General features: G+C 59.6%; 1 protein-coding gene across 2 annotated transcripts in view; it reads right to left on the bottom strand.

Annotated features, from left to right (window-relative positions):
• The window catches only part of ZFYVE9 (zinc finger FYVE-type containing 9), a 418761-nt gene extending 401044 nt beyond the window's left edge, over positions 1 to 17717 (bottom strand). For both annotated transcript variants that reach the window (XM_063938878.1, XM_063938877.1), the window contains exon 1: positions 17149 to 17717. The gene's annotated coding sequence lies outside the window, so the exon portion shown is untranslated. The remainder of the gene's footprint in view (positions 1 to 17148) is intronic.
• Positions 17718 to 18543: the final 826 nt, after the last annotated feature.

Below are 18543 nucleotides of genomic sequence, written 5' to 3'. Positions count from 1 at the left end.
GGAGATAAGGCCGCCGATAAGAGGGCGGAGCCTATCTCCCGTTTTTCTAAGTATTCTGGCAGGGGTTAAATGCATCCATATAGCCCAGGAGCTATATGTGATGCATTTTTTTTGCCATCCAAAATGTTTTTATTGCGTCTCAGGGCGCCCCCCCCCCAGCGCCCTGCACCCTCAGTGACCGAAGTGTGAAGTGTGCTGAGAGCAATGGCGCACAGCTGCAGTGCTGTGCGCTACCTTGTTGAAGACAGGACGTCTTCTGCCGCCGATTTTCCGGACCTCTTCTGCCTTCTGGCTCTGTAAGGGGGGCGGCGGCGCGGCTCTGGGACCCATCCAAGCTGGGCCTGTGATCGTCCCTCTGGAGCTAATGTCCAGTAGCCTAAGAAGCCCAATCCACTCTGCACGCAGGTGAGTTCGCTTCTTCTCCCCTTAGTCCCTCGATGCAGTGAGCCTGTTGCCAGCAGGTCTCACTGAAAATAAAAAACCTAAACTAAACCTTTCACTAAGAAGCTCAGGGGAGCCCCTAGTGTGCACCCTTCTCGTTCGGGCACAGAGATCTAACAGAGATCTAACTGGAGGAGGAGGGTCATAGGGGGAGGAGCCAGTGCACACCAGATAGTCCTAAAGCTTTCTTTAGATGTGCCCAGTCTCCTGCGGAGCCGCTATTCCCCATGGTCCTTACGGAGTCCCCAGCATCCACTTAGGACGTTAGAGAAATATCATTAGGTTCAATTGTGTGAGGAGCGAGATTTGCTTCTGTTTGTCTTACTGTATGAATGACAGCCACCGCTCTGGTTTTACCTATTACATGGACCACCAAACCAAGGCCCCCCTGCACGTGTCCCGCAGCGCCCCAGGCACATACAGAGGACCTTACAACCAATAGTAACTGCTATAAAATATAAAAGGTCATTCCGACCTGATCGTACGCTACGTTTTTCGCTGCGCTGCAATCAAGTGAGAATTACGTATGCACCGCATTGCGCAGCGCGTTGTACGGGTACAAAGCGGATCGTTGCTGTGCGATGGATTGTACGAAGAATCCATTCGCACAGCCGATCGCTAGGAGATTGACAGGAAGAGGGCGTTTATGGGTGTCAACTGACCATTTTCTGTGAGTGTTTGGAAAAACGCAGGCGCGTCCAAGCGTTTGCAGGGCGGGTGTCTGACGTCAATTCCGGGACCGGACAGGCTGAAGTGATCGCAGCGGCTGAGTAAGTTCAGACCTACTCAAACTGCACAAAATGTTTTTGCACAGAACGGCTGCACATGCGATCGCACACTTGGAAGGCTAACATACACACCCCTGTGGACGGCGACTATGCGATCGCACGGCTGCTAAAACCACAGCTAGCGAGCATCTCGGAATGACCCCCCTAGTTTGCATGCAGTGTTTAGAATGAGGCGATAAAACACACTTTGAAATGGGTGTACTACGATATACTGGCGCTCGGGATCCTGCTGTGCTCGCCATGCTTCTCCCTCCAGGGGTGTTGTGGACACCCCAAGAGGGAGAATAGTTGTCGGTATCCGGCGGTCGGTATCCCAGCGCCGGTATGCAGAGCGCTGAGGTTCCGAGTGCCTCTCCTTTGAAATGACAACACTGACTAAATTGCTATGGTTTCATGTGAGAAGTATTCAAACAGATTTGGAACATTTAAGCTGGGTACACGTTAAAAGATGTGTACCTAGCACGATGTCATCAGCGACAGGGTCGGCATCAGCAAGTGCATACACACTTGCCAATGCCAGCAGCGACGAGCGACGCCATGGTCGGAGGGGTGTATATGGGGGAGCGAGGGTCATGCTGCATTTAGCACAGGATGTTGCCGACGCGCAGGAGAGTGCATTGTCTGCGACATAGTGGATACACACTAGATGATAGCGTGAACGATGTGTTGGAATCTGTTTCTTAAGCATTGCAAAAAGCAAAATGAAAGCTGGGCTCCAGATCAGAACATGGGACCCCTGGGCTAGCCCCAGAACACGATCCACGTGGACAGCTATTGGGAATAGTAACCTGCGGCGAGCGAAGCGCCTGTGCCAGAAGCGTGCTTGCGAGGGGAACACTTTTAATGTCCTGTTGGTTCAATAATGTTCTGAAGCAGTTTGTTGCAGTTTTGCTAATCCAGGGGGTCCCAGGTTCTGATCTAGAACCTGCCGCTTGATAGAACATGTCCAATACAGTAGGTGATAACGGGATGCGGTCAAGATCCCGCCAGACGGAATCCCGGCGGTCGAAATACCGACACCAGGATCCCGACCGGCACAATCTCGACATATTCTCCCTCCGTGGGTGTCCACAACACCCATAGAGGGAGAATAAATTAGTGTGCCGAGCGTAGTGACGCACCATGCCCGCAGCGTGGCGAGCGCAGTGAGCCAGCAAGGGGCTGCGTTGCGCTCGCCCCCTGTTGGGATTGTGCCAGTTGGGATCCCGGTGTCGGTATTCCGACCGCCGGGATCCCGTCCGGTGGGATTTCGTACTGATCCCGTGATAACAAGCGCCTGATCTTGCAGTCAGTTTGTGTGGGGGGTGGGGTGCAATCAATTGAAAAACATTAATAGATATTAAATAAAACAATGATAATTAAAAAATAAGAATTTACTTACCGATAATTCTATTTCTCGTAGTCCGTAGTGGATGCTGGGGACTCCGTAAGGACCATAGGGAATAGCGGCTCCGCAGGAGACTGGGCACAAAAGTAAAGCTTTAGGACTACCTGGTGTGCACTGGCTCCTCCACCTATGACCCTCCTCCAAGCCTCAGTTAGGATACTGTGCCCGGACGAGCGTACACAATAAGGAAGGATTTTGAATCCCGGGTAAGACTCATACCAGCCACACCAATCACACCGTACAACTTGTGATCTGAACCCAGTTAACAGCATGATAACAGAGGAGCCTCTGAAAAGATGGCTCACTACAACAATAACCCGATTTGTTAACAATAACTATGTACAAGTATTGCAGATAATCCGCACTTGGGATGGGCGCCCAGCATCCACTACGGACTACGAGAAATAGAATTATCGGTAAGTAAATTCTTATTTTCTCTGACGTCCTAGTGGATGCTGGGAACTCCGTAAGGACCATGGGGATTATACCAAAGCTCCCAAACGGGCGGGAGAGTGCGGATGACTCTGCAGCACCGAATGAGAGAACTCCAGGTCCTCCTCAGCCAGAGTATCAAATTTGTAGAATTTAGCAAACGTGTTTGCCCCTGACCAAGTAGCTGCTCGGCAAAGTTGTAAAGCCGAGACCCCTCGGGCAGCCGCCCAAGATGAGCCCCCTTCCTTGTGGAATGGGCTTTTACAGATTTTGGCTGTGGCAGGCCTGCCACAGAATGTGCAAGCTGAATTGTACTACAAATCCAACGAGCAATAGTCTGCTTAGAAGCAGGAGCACCCAGCTTGTTGGGTGCATACAGGATAAACAGGGAGTCAGATTTTCTGACTCCAGCCGTCCTGGAAACATATATTTTCAGGGCCCTGACAACGTCCAGCAACTTGGAGTCCTCCAAGTCCCTAGTAGCCGCAGGTACCACAATAGGCTGGTTCAGGTGAAACGCTGAAACCACCTTAGGGAGAAATTGTGGACAAGTCCTCAATTCTGCCCTGTCCGTATGAAAAATCAGGTAAGGGCTTTTATAAGATAAAGCCGCCAATTCTGACACGCGCCTGGCCGAAGCCAGGGCCAACAGCATGACCACTTTCCATGTGAGATATTTCAAATCCACAGATTTAAGCGGTTCAAACCAATGTGATTTTAGGAACCCCAAAACTACATTGAGATCCCAAGGTGCCACTGGGGGCACAAAAGGAGGCTGTATATGCAGCACCCCCTTGACAACGTCTGAACTTCAGGAACTGAAGCCAGTTCTTTCTGGAAGAAAATCGACAGGGCCGAAATCTGAACCTTAATGGATCCTAATTTTAGGCCCATAGACACTCCTGTTTGCAGGAAATGCAGGAACCGACCCAGTTGAAATTCCTCCGTTGGGGCCTTCCTGGCCTCGCACCACGCAACATATTTCCGCCAAATGCGGTGATAATGCTTTGCGGTCACATCCTTCCTGGCTTTGATCAGGGTAGGAATGACTTCTTCCGGAATGCCTTTTTCCTTCAGGATCCGGCGTTCAACCGCCATGCCGTCAAACGCAGCCACGGTAAGTCTTGGAACAGACAGGGTCCTTGCTGGAGCAGGTCCCTTCTTAGAGGTAGAGGCCACGGGTCCTCTGTGAGCATCTCTTGAAGTTCCGGGTACCAAGTTCTTCTTGGCCAATCCGGAGCCACGAGTATAGTTCTTACTCCTCTCCGTCTTATAATTCTCAGTACCTTGGGTATGAGAGGCAGAGGAGGGAAACACATACACTGACTGGTACACCCATGGTGTTACCAGAGCGTCCACAGCTATTGCCTGAAGGTCCCTTGACCTGGCGCAATACCTGTCCAATTTTTTGTTGAGGCGGGACGCCATCATGTCCACCTTTGGTTTTTTCCAACGGCTTACAATCATGTGGAAGACTTCTGGGTGAAGTCCCCACTCTCCCGGGTGGAGGTCGTGCCTGCTGAGGAAGTCTGCTTCCCAGTTGTCCACTCCCGGAATAAACACTGCTGACAGTGCTATCACATGATTTTCCGCCCAGCGAAGAATCCTTGCAGCTTCTGCCATTGCCCTCCTGCTTCTTGTGCCGCCCTGTCTGTTCACGTGGGCGACTGCCGTGATGTTGTCCGACTGGATCAGCACCGGCTGACCTTGAAGCAGAGGTCTTGCTTGGCTTAGGGCATTGTAAATGGCCCTCAGCTCCAGGATATTTATGTGAAGTGATGTCTCCAGGCTTGACCACAAGCCCTGGAAATTTCTTCCCTGTGTGACTGCTCCCCAGCCTCGCAGGCTGGCATCCGTGGTCACCAGGACCCAGTCCTGAATGCCGAATCTGCGGCCCTCTAGAAGATGAGCACTCTGCAACCACCACAGGAGAGACACCCTTGTCTTTGGTGACAGGGTTATCCGCTGATGCATCTGAAGATGCGATCCGGACCATTTGTCCAGCAGGTCCCACTGGAAAGTTCTTGCGTGGAATCTGCCGAAAGGGATTGCTTCGTAGGAAGCCACCATTTTTCCCAGGACCCTTGTGCACTGATGCACTGACACTTGGCCTGGTTTTAGGAGGTTTCTGACTAGTTCGGATAACTCCCTGGCTTTCTCCTCCGGGAGAAACACCTTTTTCTGGACTGTGTCCAGGATCATCCCTAGGAATAGAAGACGTGTCGTCGGGATCAGCTGCGATTTTGGAATATTGAGAATCCAACCGTGCTGCCGCAACACTACTTGAGATAGTGCTACCCCGACCACCAATTGTTCCCTGGATCTTGTCCTTATCAGGAGATCGTCCAAGTACGGGATAACTAAAACTCCCTTCCTTCGAAGGAGTATCATCATTTCGGCCATTACCTTGGTAAAGACCCGGGGTGCCGTGGACAAACCAAACGGCAGCGTCTGAAACTGATAGTGACAGTTCTGTACCACAAACCTGAGGTATCCTTGGTGAGAAGGGTAAATTGGAACATGGAGGTAAGCCTCCTTGATGTCCAAAGACACCATATAATCCCCTTTTCCAAGTTCGCAATCACCACTCTGAGTGACTCCATCTTGAATTTGAACCTGTGTATGTAAGTGTTCAAGGATTTCAGATTTAAAATAGGTCTCACCGAGCCGTCCGGCTTCGGTACCACAAACAGCGTGGAATAATACCCCTGTCCCTGTTGCAGGAGGGGTATCTTGATTATCACCTGCTGGGAATACAGCTTGTGAATGGCTTCCAATACCGCCTCCCTGTCGGAGGGAGACGTCGGTAAAGCAGACTTTAGGGGAGTGCCTGAGTCCGCTTGTAAAGCCCCAGCGTCATGCTGAGGACTTGGCAGAAACGGGAGAGGGCTTCTGTTCCTGGGAACTGGCTGTTTGCTGCAGCCTTTTTCCTCTCCCTCTGCCACGGGCAGAAATGAGGAGCCTTTTGCCCGCTTGCCCTTATGGGGCCGAAAGGACTGCGCCTGATAATACGGCGTCTTCTTATGTTGAGAGGCTACCTGGGGTAAAAATGTGGATTTCCCAGCAGTTGCCGTGGCCACCAGGTCTGATAGACCTACCCCAAATAACGCCTCCCCTTTGTAAGGCAATACTTCCATATGCCTTTTGGAATCAGCATCACCTGACCACTGCCTCGTCCATAACCCTCTTCTGGCAGAAATGGATAGCGCACTTACTCTTGATGCCAGTCGGCAAATATCCCTCTGTGCATCCCGCATATATAGAAATGCATCTTTCAAATGCTCTATAGTCAGTAATATACTGTCCCTATCCAGGGTATCAAAATTGTCAGTCAGGGAATCCGACCAAGCCACCCCAGCACTGCACATCCAGGCTGAGGCGATTGCTGGTCGCAGTATAACACCCGTGAGAGTGTATATACATTTTAGGATATTCTCCTGCTTTCTGTCAGCAGGTTCCTTAAGGGCGGCCCTATCAGGAGACGGTAGTGCCACCTGTTTTGATAAACGTGTGAGCGCTTTATCCACCTTAGGGGGTGTTTCCCAACGTGCCCTATCCTCTGGCGGGAAGGGGTATGATGCTAATAACCTTTTAGGAATTATCAGTTTTTTATCGGGGGAAACCCACGCTTCATCACACACTTCATTTAATTCCTCAGATGCAGGAAAAACTACAGGCAGTTTTTTCTCACCAAACATAATACCCTTTTTAGTGGTACTTGTATTATCAGAAATATGTAAAACATTTTTCATAGCATCAATCATGTAACGCGTGGCCCTACTGGAAGTCACATTCGTCTCTTCATCGTCGACACTGGAGTCAGTATCCGTGTCGGCGTCTGTATCTGCCATCTGAGGTAACGGGCGTTTTAGAGCCCCTGATGGCTTTTGAGACGCCTAGACAGGCACGAGCTGAGTAGCCGGCTGTCTCATGTCATCAACCGTCTTTTGTAAAGAGCTGACACTGTCACGTAATTCCTTCCATAAGCTCAGCCACTCAGGTGTCGACTCCCTAGGGGGGGACATCTCCATTACAGGCAATTGCTCCGCCTCCACACCATTTTCCTCCTCATACATGTCGACACAATCGTACCGACACACAGCATACACACAGGGAATGCTCTGATAGAGGACAGGACCCCACTAGCCCTTTGGGGAGACAGAGGGAGAGTATGCCAGCACACACCAGAGCGCTATATATATATACAGGGATAACCTTATAGAAGTGTTTTTCCCCTTATAGCTGCCGTTTTATTTATACTGCGCCTAATTAGTGCCCCCCTCTCTTGTTTTACCCTTTTCTGTAGTGCAGGACTGCAGGGGAGAGTCAGGGAGACGTCCTTCCAGCGAAGCTGTGAGGGAAAATGGTGCCCGTGTGCTGAGGAGATAGGCTCCGCCCCCTTCTCGGCGGACTTTTCTCCCGCTTTTTGCTGTATTCTGGCAGGGGTTAAAATACATCCATATAGCCCTGGGGGTTATATGTGATGTATTTTCGCCAGCCAAGGTGTTTCTATTGCTGCTCAGGGCGCCCCCCCCCAGCGCCCTGCACCCTCAGTGACCGGAGTGTGAAGTGTGCCTGAGGAGCAATGGCGCACAGCTGCAGTGCTGTGCGCTACCTTGGTGAAGACTGATGTCTTCTGCCGCCGATTTTCCGGACCTCTTCTTGCTTCTGGCTCTGTAAGGGGGCCGGCGGCGCGGCTCTTGGACCGGACTCCGAGGCTGGGCCTGTGTTCGGTCCCTCTGGAGCTAATGGTGTCCAGTAGCCAAGAAGCCCAAGCTGGCTGCAAGCAGGCAGGTTCGCTTCTTCTCCCCTTAGTCCCTCGATGCAGTGAGCCTGTTGCCAGCAGGTCTCACTGAAAATAAAAAACCTAAAACTAAACTTTTACAAAGAAACTCAGGAGAGCCTCCTAGAATGCACCCTTCTCGGCCGGGCACAAAAATCTAACTGAGGCTTGGAGGAGGGTCATAGGGGGAGGAGCCAGTGCACACCAGGTAGTCCTAAAGCTTTACTTTTGTGCCCAGTCTCCAGCGGAGCCGTAATTCCCCATGGTCCTTACGGAGTTCACAGCATCCACTAGGACGTCAGAGAAAAAAAGGTTTTCAAATACCAAATTACCTTCATGGCAAAACTATTTTGAAAAATAATGCTTTTAATATACAGTGCATCTCCAGAGTGAAAACGGGACATACTGTAGGGCAGATGTTCTCAAACGCGGGCCTCAAGCCACCCCAACGGGCCAGGTTTTAAGTATATCCATGCCTGACCACAGGTGACTTAATTAGTAGCTCAGTCAATTTGGTTAAACCATCTGCTCTGAGCCACTGATATACTTAAAACCTGGAGCGTTGGGTAAGATTCGGTCACAAACAGCATAATTGTTGGGATATCACATCCCAGTGCAGTTCCTAGAAATGGCGGACACTGTACAACGTTATCTCTTGTGGTTATTTTATGCCTTTATATATGCCAGCACTTAGCCATAAACGTAAGGATCAGTAAGAATCAAGTAAACAATGTACAGAACAGGAGGTGCACCAGGCCCAATGGGCCGGGACACACGCACAGACACCGGGGAATGGGCCGGGACGCACGCACAGACACCGGGGAATGGGCCGGGACGCACGCACAGACACCGGGGAATGGGCCGGGACGCACGCACAGACACCGGGGAATGGGCCGGGACGCACGCACAGACACCGGGGAATGGGCCGGGACGCACGCACAGACACCGGGGAATGGGCCGGGACGCACGCACAGACACCGGGGAATGGGCCGGGACGCACGCACAGACACCGGGGAATGGGCCGGGACGCACGCACAGACACCGGGGAATGGGCCGGGACGCACGCACAGACACCGGGGAATGGGCCGGGACGCACGCACAGACACCGGGGAATGGGCCGGGACGCACGCACAGACACCGGGGAATGGGCCGGGACGCACGCACAGACACCGGGGAATGGGCCGGGACGCACGCACAGACACCGGGGAATGGGCCGGGACGCACGCACAGACACCGGGGAATGGGCCGGGACGCACGCACAGTCACAGGGGAATGGGCCGGGACGCACGCACAGACACCGGGGAATGGGCCGGGACGCACGCACAGACACCGGGGAATGGGCCGGGACGCACGCACAGACACCGGGGAATGGGCCTGGACGCACAGTCACAGGGGAATGGGCCGGGACACACGCACAGACACCGGGGAATGGGCCGGGACACACGCACAGACACCGGGGAATGGGCCGGGACACACGCACAGACACCGGGGAATGGGCCGGGACACACGCACAGACACCGGGGAATGGGCCGGGACACACGCACAGACACCGGGGAATGGGCCGGGACACACGCACAGACACCGGGGAATGGGCCGGGACACACGCACAGACACCGGGGAATGGGCCGGGACACACGCACAGACACCGGGGAATGGGCCGGGACACACGCACAGACACCGGGGAATGGGCCGGGACACACGCACAGACACCGGGGAATGGGCCGGGACACACGCACAGACACCGGGGAATGGGCCGGGACACACGCACAGACACCGGGGAATGGGCCGGGACACACGCACAGTCACAGGGGAATGGGCCGGGACACACAGTCACAGGGGAATGGGCCGGGACACACGCACAGACACCGGGGAATGGGCCGGGACACACGCACAGACACCGGGGAATGGGCCGGGACACACGCACAGACACCGGGGAATGGGCCGGGACACACGCACAGACACCGGGGAATGGGCCGGGACACACGCACAGACACCGGGGAATGGGCCGGGACACACGCACAGACACCGGGGAATGGGCCGGGACACACGCACAGACACCGGGGAATGGGCCGGGACACACGCACAGACACCGGGGAATGGGCCGGGACACACGCACAGACACCGGGGAATGGGCCGGGACACACGCACAGACACCGGGGAATGGGCCGGGACACACGCACAGACACCGGGGAATGGGCCGGGACACACGCACAGACACCGGGGAATGGGCCGGGACACACGCACAGACACCGGGGAATGGGCCGGGACACGCGCACAGACACCGGGGAATGGGCCGGGACACGCGCACAGACACCGGGGAATGGGCCGGGACACGCGCACAGACACCGGGGAATGGGCCGGGACGCGCGCACAGACACCGGGGAATGGGCCGGGACGCGCGCACAGACACCGGGGAATGGGCCGGGACGCGCGCACAGACACCGGGGAATGGGCCGGGACGCGCGCACAGACACCGGGGAATGGGCCGGGACGCGCGCACATACACCGGGGAATGGGCCGGGACGCACGCACAGACACCGGGGAATGGGCCGAGACGCACGCACAGACACCGGGGACTGGGCCGGGACGCACGCACAGACACCGGGGAATGGGCCGGGACGCCCGCACAGACACCGGGGAATGGGCCGGGACGCCCGCACAGACACCGGGGAATGGGCCGGGACGCCCGCACAGACACCGGGGAATGGGCCGGGACGCACGCACAGTCACAGGGGAATGGGCCGGGACGCACGCACAGTCACCGGGGAATGGGCCGGGACGCACGCACAGTCACAGGGGAATGGGCCGGGACGCACGCACAGACACCGGGGACTGGGCCGGGACGCACGCACAGACACCGGGGAATGGGCCGGGACGCACGCACAGACACCGGGGAATGGGCCGGGACGCACGCACAGACACCGGGGACTGGGCCGGGACGCACGCACAGACACCGGGGAATGGGCCGGGACGCACGCACAGACACCGGGGAATGGGCCGGGACGCACGCACAGACACCGGGGACAGGGCCGGGACGCACGCACAGACACCGGGGACTGGGCCGGGACGCACGCACAGACACCGGGGAATGGGCCGGGACGCACGCACAGACACCGGTGAATGGGCCGGGACGCACGCACAGACACCGGGGAATGGGCCGAGATGCACAGACACCGGGGAATGGGCCGGGACGCACGCACAGACACCGGGGAATGGGCCGGGACGCACGCACAGACACCGGGGAATGGGCCGGGACGCACGCACAGTCACAGGGGAATGGTCCGGGACGCACGCACAGACACCGGGGAATGGGCCGGGACACACGCACAGACACCGGGGAATGGGCCGGGACACACGCACAGACACCGGGGAATGGGCCGGGACACACGCACAGACACCGGGGAATGGGCCGGGACACACGCACAGACACCAGGGAATGGTCCGGGACACACGCCGGGGAATGGGCCGGGACAGACGCACAGACATCGGGGAATGGGCCGGGACAGACGCACAGACACCGGGAATGGGCCGGGACAGACGCACAGACACCGGGGAATGGGCCGGGACACACGCACAGACACCCGGGAATGGGCCGGGACACACGCACAGACACCCGGGAATGGGCCGGGACACACGCACAGACACCCGGGAATGGGCCGGGACACGCACAGACACCCGGGAATGGGCCGGGACAGACGCACAGACACCCGGGAATGGGTCGGGACACGCACAGACACCCGGGAATGGGTCGGGACACGCACAGACACCCGGGAATGGGTCGGGACACGCACAGACACCCGGGAATGGGTCGGGACACGCACAGACACCCGGGAATGGGCCGGGACACGCACAGACACCCGGGAATGGGCCGGGACACGCACAGACACCCGGGAATGGGTTGTGACACGCACAGACACCCGGGAATGGGCCGGGACACGCACAGACACCCGGGAATGGGTTGTGACACGCACAGACACCCGGGAATGGGCCGGGACTTCATGTGTGGAGTAACAATCTCCCAGATACACAGGGTCATTTCTGGGTCAATAAAAGGCATCACTCCGTGTTACAGCAGCAGTAAGGGGGGAGGGTAACTTACTTGTGTGGGCCGGGACACACACACAGACACCGGGGAATGGGCCGGGACGCACGCACAGACACCGGGGAATGGGCCGGGACACACGCACAGTCACAGGGGAATGGGCCGGGACACACGCACAGACACCGGGGAATGGGCCGGGACACACGCACAGACACCGGGGAATGGGCCGGGACACACGCACAGACACCGGGGAATGGGCCGGGACACACGCACAGACACCGGGGAATGGGCCGGGACACACGCACAGACACCGGGGAATGGGCCGGGACACACGCACAGACACCGGGGAATGGGCCGGGACGCACGCACAGACGCCGGGGAATGGGCCGGGACGCACGCACAGACGCCGGGGAATGGGCCGGGACGCACGCACAGACACCGGGGACTGGGCCGGGACGCACGCACAGACACCGGGGACTGGGCCGGGACGCACGCACAGACACCGGGGACTGGGCCGGGACGCACGCACAGACACAGGGGACTGGGCCGCGACGCACGCACAGACACCGGGGAATGGGCCGGGACGCACGCACAGACACCGGGGAATGGGCCGGGACGCACGCACAGACACCTGGGAATGGGCCGGGACGCACGCACAGACACCGGGGAATGGGCCGGGACGCACGCACAGACACCGGGGAATGGGCCGGGACACACGCATAGACACCGGGGAATGGGCCGGGACACACGCCGGGGAATGGGCCGGGACAGACGCACAGACACCGGGGAATGGGCCGGGACGCACGCACAGACACCGGGGACTGGGCCGGGACGCACGCACAGACACCGGGGAATGGGCCGAGACGCACGCACAGACACCGGGGAATGGGCCGGGACGCACGCACAGACACCGGGGAATTGTCCGGGACGCACGCACAGACACCGGGGAATGGGCCGGGACGCACGCACAGACACCGGGGACTGGGCCGGGACGCACGCACAGACACCGGGGACTGGGCCGGGACGCACGCACAGACACAGGGGACTGGGCCGCGACGCACGCACAGACACCGGGGAATGGGCCGGGACGCACGCACAGACACCGGGGAATGGGCCGGGACGCACGCACAGACACCTGGGAATGGGCCGGGACGCACGCACAGACACCGGGGAATGGGCCGGGACGCACGCACAGACACCGGGGAATGGGCCGGGACGCACGCATAGACACCGGGGAATGGGCCGGGACACACGCCGGGGAATGGGCCGGGACAGACGCACAGACACCGGGGAATGGGCCGGGACGCACGCACAGACACCGGGGACTGGGCCGGGACGCACGCACAGACACCGGGGAATGGGCCGAGACGCACGCACAGACACCGGGGAATGGGCCGGGACGCACGCACAGACACCGGGGAATTGTCCGGGACGCACGCACAGACACCGGGGAATGGGCTGGGACGCACGCACAGACACCGGGGAATGGGCCGGGACGCACGCACAGACACCGGGGAATGGGCCGGGACGCACGCACAGACACCGGGGAATGGGCCGGGACGCACGCACAGTCACATGGGAATGGGCCGGGACGCACGCACAGACACCGGGGAATGGGCCGGGACGCACGCACAGACACCGGGGAATGGGCCGGGACGCACGCACAGACACCGGGGAATGGGCCGGGACGCACGCACAGTCACAGGGGAATGGGCCGGGACGCACGCACAGACACCGGGGAATGGGCCGGGACGCACGCACAGACACCGGGGAATGGGCCGGGACGCACGCACAGACACCGGGGACTGGGCCGGGACGCACGCACAGACACCGGGGACTGGGCCGGGACGCACGCACAGACACCGGGGACTGGGCCGGGACGCACGCACAGACACCGGGGACTGGGCCGGGACGCACGCACAGACACCGGGGAATGGGCCGGGACGCACGCACAGACACCGGGGAATGGGCCGGGACGCACGCACAGACACCGGGGAATGGGCCGGGACGCACGCACAGACACCGGGGAATGGGCCGGGACACACGCCGGGGAATGGGCCGGGACAGACGCACAGACACCGGGGAATGGGCCGGGACAGACGCACAGACACCGGGGAATGGGCCGGGACAGACGCACAGACACCGGGGAATGGGCCGGGACAGACGCACAGACACCGGGGAATGGGCCGGGACAGACGCACAGACACCGGGGAATGGGCCGGGACAGACGCACAGACACCGGGGAATGGGCCGGGACAGACGCACAGACACCGGGGAATGGGCCGGGACAGACGCACAGACACCGGGGAATGGGCCGGGACAGACGCACAGACACCGGGGAATGGGCCGGGACAGACGCACAGACACCGGGGAATGGGCCGGGACAGACGCACAGACACCGGGGAATGGGCCGGGACAGACGCACAGACACCGGGGAATGGGCCGGGACAGACGCACAGACACCGGGGAATGGGCCGGGACAGACGCACAGACACCGGGGAATGGGCCGGGACAGACGCACAGACACCGGGGAATGGGCCGGGACAGACGCACAGACACCGGGGAATGGGCCGGGACAGACGCACAGACACCGGGGAATGGGCCGGGACACACGCACAGACATCGGGGAATGGGCCGGGACACACGCACAGACACCGGGGAATGGGCCGGGACACACGCACAGTCACATGGGAATGGGCCGGGACACGCACAGACACCCGGGAATGGGTTGGGACACGCACAGACACCCGGGAATGGGTTGGGACACGCACAGACACCCGGGAATGGGTCGGGACACGCACAGACACCCGGGAATGGGCCGGGACACGCACAGACACCCGGGAATGGGCCGGGACACGCACAGACACCCGGGAATGGGTTGTGACACGCACAGACACCCGGGAATGGGCCGGGACACGCACAGACACCCGGGAATGGGTTGTGACACGCACAGACACCCGGGAATGGGCCGGGACTTCATGTGTGGAGTAACAATCTCCCAGATACACAGGGTCATTTCTGGGTCAATAAAAGGCATCACTCCGTGTTACAGCAGCAGTAAGGGGGGAGGGTAACTTACTTGTGTGGGCCGGGACACACACACAGACACCGGGGAATGGGCCGGGACGCACGCACAGACACCGGGGAATGGGCCGGGACACACGCACAGTCACAGGGGAATGGGCCGGGACACACGCACAGACGCCGGGGAATGGGCCGGGACACACGCACAGACGCCGGGGAATGGGCCGGGACACACGCACAGACGCCGGGGAATGGGCCGGGACGCACGCACAGACGCCGGGGAATGGGCCGGGACGCACGCACAGACGCCGGGGAATGGGCCGGGACGCACGCACAGACACCGGGGACTGGGCCGGGACGCACGCACAGACACCGGGGACTGGGCCGGGACGCACGCACAGACACCGGGGACTGGGCCGGGACGCACGCACAGACACCGGGGACTGGGCCGCGACGCACGCACAGACACCGGGGAATGGGCCGGGACGCACGCACAGACACCGGGGAATGGGCCGGGACGCACGCACAGACACCGGGGAATGGGCCGGGACGCACGCACAGACACCTGGGAATGGGCCGGGACGCACGCACAGACACCGGGGAATGGGCCGGGACGCACGCATAGACACCGGGGAATGGGCCGGGACACACGCCGGGGAATGGGCCGGGACAGACGCACAGACACCGGGGAATGGGCCGGGACAGACGCACAGACACCGGGGAATGGGCCGGGACGCACGCACAGACACCGGGGACTGGGCCGGGACGCACGCACAGACACCGGGGAATGGGCCGAGACGCACGCACAGACACCGGGGAATGGGCCGGGACGCACGCACAGACACCGGGGAATTGTCCGGGACGCACGCACAGACACCGGGGAATGGGCTGGGACGCACGCACAGACACCGGGGAATGGGCCGGGACACACGCACAGACACCGGGGAATGGGCCGGGACACACGCACAGTCACATGGGAATGGGCCGGGACGCACGCACAGACACCGGGGAATGGGCCGGGACGCACGCACAGACACCGGGGAATGGGCCGGGACGCACGCACAGACACCGGGGAATGGGCCGGGACGCACGCACAGTCACAGGGGAATGGGCCGGGACGCACGCACAGACACCGGGGAATGGGCCGGGACGCACGCACAGACACCGGGGAATGGGCCGGGACGCACGCACAGACACCGGGGACTGGGCCGGGACGCACGCACAGACACCGGGGACTGGGCAGGGACGCACGCACAGACACCGGGGAATGGGCCGGGACGCACGCACAGACACCGGGGAATGGGCCGGGACGCACGCACAGACACCGGGGAATGGGCCGGGACGCACGCACAGACACCGGGGAATGGGCCGGGACGCACGCACAGACACCGGGGAATGGGCCGGGACACACGCCGGGGAATGGGCCGGGACAGACGCACAGACACCGGGGAATGGGCCGGGACGCACGCACAGACACCGGGGAATGGGCCGGGACACACGCCGGGGAATGGGCCGGGACAGACGCACAGACACCGGGGAATGGGCCGGGACAGACGCACAGACACCGGGGAATGGGCCGGGACAGACGCACAGACACCGGGGAATGGGCCGGGACAGACGCACAGACACCGGGGAATGGGCCGGGACAGACGCACAGACACCGGGGAATGGGCCGGGACAGACGCACAGACACCGGGGAATGGGCCGGGACAGACGCACAGACACCGGGGAATGGGCCGGGACAGACGCACAGACACCGGGGAATGGGCCGGGACAGACGCACAGACACCGGGGAATGGGCCGGGACAGACGCACAGACACCGGGGAATGGGCCGGGACAGACGCACAGACACCGGGGAATGGGCCGGGACAGACGCACAGACACCGGGGAATGGGCCGGGACAGACGCACAGACACCCGGGAATGGGCTGGGACACGCACAGACACCCGGGAATGGGTTGGGACACGCACAGACACCCGGGAATGGGTTGGGACACGCACAGACACCCGGGAATGGGTTGGGACACGCACAGACACCCGGGAATGGGCCGCGGGACACGCACAGACACCCGGGAATGGGTTGTGACACGCACAGACACCCGGGAATGGGCCGGGACACGCACAGACACCCGGGAATGGGCCGGGACTTCATGTGTGGAGTAACAATCTCCCAGATATACAGGGTCATTTCTGGGGCAATAAAAGGCATCACTCCGTGTTACAGCAGCAGTAAGGGGGGAGGGTAACTTACCGCTTCTGCCCCGAGGAGGTCAGTACAGGGCGCTCTGTCCTACGGTCTGCCGTAGGGCACTTGCCGGGGGGCTCCTCATGCTGGGCTGGGGGCACATGCGGCCTGTCCCCGGCTTGGTATTCAGTAGAGTCCGCGGCGTGGGTGAGAGCATCAGGCCTGGAGCCTCCTGCCCGGTGCTGGCTGTGCGGTTGCTCCGTGCGCCTGAGCCGCTGTCACTGCCATGTCCTGCCGGCCCGACAAGAGGAGGCCGAGTGCGAGAGAAGCCGCCGGGGAGCAGCAGCGCCCCCTAGCCGGGAGGAGAGAGCCGTGCAGGAGACCGGGCTTACCTCACCCGTTCCGGAGTATCAGGGAGTTTGTCACGCACGCCTAGGCTAGAAGTATCTAAATAAGCCCAAACCCTTCCTAAATAAGCCCCCTTCAGTTTTTGGTTTCCTCAGTAGAATACATATAATTATTGGTGCTATGTCTGGTGCTGGATGGACGGGCGATACAGTAAGTTCTGGATCTTGAAGTCAGGTGGATAGCTTTCAGTTTCTTGAACTTTTTCTTCTGGTATCCGGTTCTCCAGTCGGGATGGTAATGATATCCCGGCGGATGGGATGCCAGCTGTCAATATACAAACAGCGGCATCCCGGCCGCCAGAATACCGGCAGTGGGGCAGGCGCAAAGAGTGCGGTCGCCACGGCACAGTGGCTCACTGCACTCGCCACAGGTATTATTGTCACTCTATGGGTGTTGTGGACACATACGAGTGGGAAAACCCATGGCGAGCGCTGTCGGCATTCCCATCTGTCAGGATTCGGTATCAGGATCCTTAATGCCGGGATCCCGACAGCAGGATTTACTACATCCCCTCCAGTCTGTGGTAGACATTATGGGCCTTATTCAGACCCTGACACAGACTGATTTTCAGCCACCTGCGCACGCTATCATGATGGGATCGCATCCTGGAAGGATGCATTCGCATCATAATAGACAGGCGACGGGTGTCTATGGGCAGTGTTGCTACATTGGTGGGGGGGGGGGGGGGGAGTGTCAGTAAACACAGACGTGTCATGGCTATTTTCAGGGCCAGCCAATCGCCTGCGTTTCTGCGATTGGAAACATGGCGGTGTTGCCCCTGCTTATGCAGCTATGTCGCATAGGCAGGGGTCAATCGCTATTTGAATTGCGATCGCATTGCAGGGCAGCACCACACATGCTGGGTGGCCTTGCCCTATTCTGGGCAGCACCTAGCGTGTGATTTTGGTTGTCATAGATTTTGCTAAAATAGCGAAATCTGCTACAAACTCTGCATAATCTCCTAATCTTGCAGAAAAGCACTTGCTTACTATAATTTTTTCACTGTCACTTCACAGCCATTTGACACAATTTAAGACCCCCCAATCAATCTAT

The sequence above is a fragment of the Pseudophryne corroboree genome, chromosome 9 (genome assembly GCF_028390025.1).
Source record: "Pseudophryne corroboree isolate aPseCor3 chromosome 9, aPseCor3.hap2, whole genome shotgun sequence".
Lineage (NCBI taxonomy): Eukaryota > Metazoa > Chordata > Amphibia > Anura > Myobatrachidae > Pseudophryne > Pseudophryne corroboree.
The sequence above is the reverse complement of the archived record's forward strand: the minus strand, read 5'-3'. Positions and strand labels throughout refer to the sequence as shown.